Here is a 6,601-nt window from a genome sequence, read left to right on the forward strand (position 1 = left end):
GGCGTGCTCTGGCGTGCATTGGCGTGCACTGGCGTGCATTGGCGTGCTCTGGCGTGCTTTGGTATGCTGTGGCGTGCTGTGGCGTGCAATGGCGTGCTGTGGCGTGCTCTGCCGTGCAATGGCGTGCTCTGGCGTGCATTGGCGTGCACTGGCGTGCTCTGGCGTGCATTGGCGTGCTCTGTCGTAAATTAGCGTGCATTGGCGTGCTCTGGCGTGCATTGGCGTGCACTGGCGTGCTCTGGCGTGCACTTGCCTGCTCTGGCGTGCATTGGCGTACACTGGCGTGCATTGGCGTGCACTGGCGTGCTCTGGCGTGCATTGGCGTGCATTGGCGTGCTTTGGCGTGCATTGGCGTGCACTGGCGTGCTATGGCGTGCACAGGCGTGCTCTGGCGTGCATTAGCGTGCACTGGCGTGCTCTGGCGTGCACTGTCGTGCACTGGCGTGCTCTAGCGTAATCATCCGTGCTCTAGCGTGCTCTGGCGTGCACTGGCGTGCTCTTGCGTGCACTGGCGTGCTTTGGCGTGCACTGGCGTGCTCTGGCGTGCACTTGCCTGCTCTGGCGTGCATTGGCGTGCATTGGCGTGCTCTGGTGTGCATTGGCGTGCATTGGCGTGCACTGGCATGCTCTGGCGTGCATTGGCGTGCATTGGCGTGCTCTGGCGTGCACTGGCGTGCTCTGTCGTGCTTTGGCGTTCTCTGGCGTGCTCTGCTATGCAGAACTCAAGTGCTTGAAAATAGAACTCCACTACCCGACAAAAGAACTCAAATAACTTGAAAAATTTTAAAAAATTCCAGTGCTGTGATGTGCGTTTTTCTAAAACTTTTTGTTCATGAATTGCTCTATAAATTTATTGATTCAATAGACTTGAAATGGTGTATTGGACATTGACTTACACATCCTGTAAATAAAAAATGGTTTTAACAAGAGAAATAAATATTATAGCAACTTCAAGTGCTGAGCTGTTCTCTGCTGTGCTCTACCGTGCTCTGGCGTTCTCTGTCGTGCATTGGCGTGCATTGGCGTTCTCTGGCGTGCATTGGCGTGTATTAGCGTGCACTGGCGTGCTCTGGCGTGCACTGGCGTGCACTGGCGTGCTCTGGCGTGCACTGGCGTGCACTGGCGTGCTCTGGCGTGCACTGGCGTGCTCTAGCGTAATATGGCGTGCTCTAGCGTGCTCTGGCGTGTGCTGGCGTGCTCTGGTGTGCTCTGTTATTCAGAACTCAAGTGCTTGACAATAGAACTCCACTACCCGACAAAAGAACTCAAATAACTTGAATAATTTTAAAAAATTCAATTGCGTTTTTCTAAAACTTTTTGTTCATGAATTTCTCTATAAATTTATTGATTCAATAGACTTGAAATGGTGTATTGGACATTGATTAACACATCCTGTAATTAAAAATGGTTTTAACAAGAGAAATAAATATTGGCAATGGCATTGGCTCTGGCGTGCTCTGGCGTGCACTGGCGAGCATTGGCGTGCTCTGCCGTGCATTGGCGTGCACTGGCGTGCTCTGCCGTGCTCTAGCTTGCTCTGGCGTGCACTGGCGTGCTCTGGCGTGCACTGGCGTGCTTTGGCGTGCTCTGGCGTGCTCTGGCGTGATCTGTCGTGCATTGGCGTGCATTGGCGTGCTCTGGCGTGCATTGGCGTGCATTGGTGTGCACTGCCGTTTATTGGCGTAATCTGGCGTGCATTGGCGTGCACTGGCGTTCATTGGCGTGCACTGGTAAGCTCCGGCGTGCTCTGGCGTTGTCTGGCGTGCTCTGGCGTGCACTGGCGTGCTCTGGCGTGCATTGGCGTGCATTGGCGTGCTCTGGCGTGCTTTGGCGTGCTTTGGCGTGCTTTGGCTTTCTCTGGCGTGCTCTGGCGTGCACTGGCGTTCTCTGGCGTGCTCTGCTATGCAGAACTCAAGTGCTTGAAAATAGAACTCCACTACCCGACAAAAGAACTCAAATAACTTGAAAAATTTTAAAAAATTCCAGTGCTGTGATGAGCGTTTTTCTAAAACTTTTTGTTCATGAATTGCTCTATAAATTTATTGATTGTACAGCGAATTCATTCGCTGGACCCTAAGGGTGTAGACTTATTTATTAACACAAAAATCCAGCTATTTAAAGCCAATACAAGGTTACAGATACAAAAAACAAAAGGTTACCCTTCCCAACCGTATCTTTCTTCCTTGCATTTCCGCCCACCTTGCCTCAGACTTATTTTTGCTGTCGCCAAGAGAAGATGTCAGGTAATAGGGAGTTTTTTGGGCCTCGTGGCCAGCCCCGTGATTATCGGGGGTATCGAGAGCAAGAGTTTTACGGCTTTCGTGACGGCCCGGACGATCGACAGCTAGTTTTCAGAGAAAGATCGCCACTTCGTAGAGATCCCAGGGCCCATCAAGCTTACGACTACGGTTACGGTTATCAAGGGAGGTTTCACCATCGGGAGTTTGAGCCGAGAGCGTGGGAAGCTTACGGGGCAGTTTTTCATCAGGAAGACGGCCATTTTCAAGAGGGGCAGGAGCTACACGAAGAAGACTGGTGACACGAAGAAATTGTAGAAGAGGGCTCAGGTGAAGAAGGTGGAGAATTCGAGCAGCGAGAGTGGAATAGATCGTGGAGACCAGCCGGTCCGGCCAGAAGAGAAGAGACTCAGCCACAGCAGCCGATGCAGCCACAGCAGCCGATGGAGCCACAGCAGCCGATGCAGCCAAAGCAGCCGATGCAGCCACAGCAGCCGATGCAGCCACAGCAGCCGATGCAGCCACAGCTGCCGGCGCAACCACAGCAGCCTATGCAGTCGGATGCAGTTCCACAGCCCTCACCATCGTGCTCATCTGTGATGTCTCCAGCACAACAGACGAATAGTCAGAGCTTAGGCGAAGGCGCGGCCCCTTTTTTTGTGTCTAAGGGGATCTCGGACGAGCTTACGGTTTGGTTGACAAAAGGTATGTCTGGAGAAGAGTCGAAGGCGATTTCGAAACGATTTCCTTTACAGTTTGAAGATGAGTCGTTTACAGTGAGGCCACCAAAGCTCGACGGCTATATGCAGCGTAGGGCGAAAGACAAGAATGTTTTGAAGAGTGTGAACAGTGTGGAAGAAATTTTGATTGCCGTTCAGAACAAGGTATGTGACATTGCGCCACCACTTGTTGATTTGTATGCACGTGTTTTGACCCTGGAAGGGGGAGACCAAGTTGAAGCGGCCAAAGATTCAGTGAGGTCGGCGCTGCGCCAGTGGGCGAGGGCTTGGCTTCACGTTACCAAACAAAGAAGACGGGCGGTGGTTGACCTAGTGGAGCCATCGTTTGAGTTCCTTCTGGCCGGGCAAGATTCATTTGCGGCAGGAGCAGAAGCCAGAGAGAAATTGTTCACGGAAAAATTTCTTGAATCGATGTTGAAAGAAGCCACGCAGGATGCGACACTAGCCCAAAAAGACGCAGTGGCAAGACCAGCAACTCGAGCGGGCCGGCCAGCTAGACAGGGCAGAGGTCGGATGGTGAGAGAACCGGCGGTCTTCCAGCAGCCTTATCCACGTCCAGGAGTAGCAGGAGCCAGCCAAGGTGCGACTAGACGCGTCCGTTTTCGAGGGGCGCGGAATGCCGGTGACAGTTGGTCACGCATCGGTCAAAGGTACGAAAAAACTCTATCTTTTGTTCCTATCAATGTTTGCTCGCCGGACGATCATGTGGGTGCGCGTCTGTTGAAATTTTCTAAAAATTGGGAGCGTGTCACTGATGACAGGTGGATTTTAGACGCAGTAGCGGGGGGAGTAAAATTTGATTTTCTCAGTCAGCCTCGTCAAAATTCTGCCCCACCCCAAATCAAAATGTCGAGTGAAATGGTTGCCGTCTGCGATCAAGAAGTTAGAGATTTAATTCTTAAAAAAGCAGTAAGGGAAATTGTGGATGGATCGGAGGGGTTTGTTTGCTCATTATTCGTGATTCCCAAAAAAACGGGGGGCTTCAGACCTATAGTTAATCTCAAACCCCTTAATAAATTTATTAAGTACGAACATTTCAAGATGGAAAACTTGCAAGCTGTCCGTTTTTTGTTAAGGGAAGGGGATTGGATGGTAAAAGTAGATCTCAAGGATGCTTATCTCACCGTGCCCATCCATCCCTCCCACCAGAAATTTGTCCGGTTTCAATGGCAGGGGCGTATTTTTGAATTTACATGTCTGGCTTTTGGCCTTGCGCCGGCCCCAAGGATATTCACTAAAATCCTTAAAGTAGTCATGGCCTTTGTTAGAAAGCAAGGGGTGAGGCTAGTGATTTACTTGGACGATATCTTGATTATCAGTGGATCTAGAGAGGGAGCGCTGGCAGATTTGAAACTGGTGGTGGAATTATTGCGAGTTTTAGGCTTCATTCTGAATGTTGAAAAATCCGTGTTTGAACCCACGCAGAGTATTGAATTTTTGGTAGTGATAGTGGACGCGCTAAAATTATCGTTTGCTCTTCCCCCCAGTAAGGTGCAGGCAGTTACGGATCTCTGTCGCACGGCTTTGAGGCGGGATTTCATATCGCTCAGGGATATCGCGTGTATAATGGGTAATTTTACCTGGGCCATACCCACCATGCCATTTGCTCAAGCACATTATCGCAGCATGCAGCGATTTTATATTGATCAAGCGCAGAGAGTAGATTTCGATCTGGCAATGAAATGCATTTTATCGCCGGAAGCAAAATCAGATTTAGAATGGTGGGTCGCAAATTTGTCGTTGCAGATGGGGAAGCGATTTTTTCCTAAACTGCCGGATCTGGAAATTTACACGGATGCCTCGCTGACAGACTGGGGAGCGGTTTGCAATGGCGTTACCACGAACGGGTCTTGGACCTTATCTGATAGCCGCAGACACATTAACGAATTATAATTAATTGGTGCGCTATTTGCTATACAAGCTTTTGTGGGGCGCTCGTCGGGTATAGCGGTAAGATTGGTTTTGGATAATGCCACAGCGGTGGCATACATCAACCATGGCGGTGGCACTAGATCGTTGGCCCTCACTACAATAGCGAAAGATCTAGTTGCCTGGTGTGAGAAACAAGAAATAGCGGTAGAGGCGGTGCATATCGCGGGGAAATTAAATGTTGAGGCGGACGCAGAATCGAGGGCGGGGCCTGATGCTAGCGACTGGAGATTGGATCCGGAAGTGTTTAGAAAGATTTTGCAATTATGGCCAACTAACATTGATCTTTTTGCGTCGCCTTGGAATGCGCAGCTGGAAACGTTTGTTTCATGGAAGCCACAACCTGGAGCTTTAGCTTCAAACGCGTTTACTTTGAATTGGGAAAAGTGGGCCGCGTTTGTCTTTCCTCCCTTTTCTCTGATTTTTCGTTGCCTCCAAAAGATAAGAAAGGAAAAAGCAACTGTTGTATTTGTTTGCCCAGTCTGGACCGGCCAACCCTGGTACCCGTTGTTACTGGAACTTTGCTGCGACCAGCCACGGCTCCTGCGAGCGGAGCACTGTCTATTGACCTCGCCGTTGAACGATCCGCATCCCCTGCTGAGAACGGGAGGATTACTGTTAGCCGCGTGGAAGCTCTCGGGCGACGTTATCGCTTGCAGGGATTTTCGACGGAAGTGGTCCAGCTTCTCCTGGAAGGATTCCGCCCAAGCACTGAGTCAGCTTACGAATCGGCGTGGCGCAATTGGATGCGTTGGTGCATGGAGAGGGGTAAAAATCCCTTGTCAGCTGATCTAGGAAATATTCTAGAGTTTCTTTCAAGTCTACGGGTTGCGGGTAAAGCGTACAACACTATCAACGTACATCGTTCAATGCTTTCCATGACTCGAGACTCGTTAGAAGGGGGGGGGCAATCGGAGAGCACCCGTTGGTGATTAGGTTAATGAAAGCATGCTATAATAAAAATCCCCCACAGCCTAAGTATACTGTAATATGGAGTCCCGATAAAATTTTGTTGCATCTTACCTCGCTAGGTTCAAATGATTCGTTGCCACTCCCAGTGATGACAAGAAAGGCGGTTACATTAGTGGCATTAGCCAACTTTATGAGGGTGGCGGAAATAGCGGCAATTAATCTAAAATCTTTGGTTTTTTCACAAGATGCGGTTCATTTTTCATTGTCGACTCTCCGCAAAACGCAGCGATCCGGCTCTTTGACGTCCCTTTCGATTAAAAAATTTGAAAACCCCCTAGTGTGCCCGGTAGAGGCCATTAGAAGCTTTGTTAGTACCACGGCCGCTTTTCGGTCGGGTTCGGCGGAAGAGAAGCTATGGGTCAGCGTTAGGGCACCGCACGGGCCGGTATCATCCAACACAATTGCGAGGTGGATAAAAACAGTCATGAAGGATTCAGGCATTGACACAGACATATTTTCTGCCCATTCCACTAGGAGTGCGGCATCGTCACAGGCAGCGAAAGACGGATGGTCGATAGAAAGTATTTTAAAAACAGGTAGTTGGGCGCGAGAATCAACATTTAACCGATTCTACAATAGAAGTGGGATGGTGTCGAGCGCAGCGGCCGACATCACGGAGAGAGAAAATGGGAATGGTAATTAAGGCCGCAACAGCTTTAAAGTCACCCTTAGGGTCGAGCGAATGAATTCGCTGTACAATTGGAAATTGCCAGAGGGATCACG

At 50.1% G+C, this 6,601-nt stretch overlaps 1 pseudogene; it reads left to right on the top strand.

Annotated features, from left to right (window-relative positions):
* The first annotated feature begins 2,662 nt into the window (after positions 1-2,662).
* Positions 2,663-5,739, top strand: LOC124337675 (annotated as a pseudogene).
* Positions 5,740-6,601: the final 862 nt, after the last annotated feature.

The sequence above is a fragment of the Daphnia pulicaria genome, chromosome 4 (genome assembly GCF_021234035.1).
Source record: "Daphnia pulicaria isolate SC F1-1A chromosome 4, SC_F0-13Bv2, whole genome shotgun sequence".
Lineage (NCBI taxonomy): Eukaryota > Metazoa > Arthropoda > Branchiopoda > Diplostraca > Daphniidae > Daphnia > Daphnia pulicaria.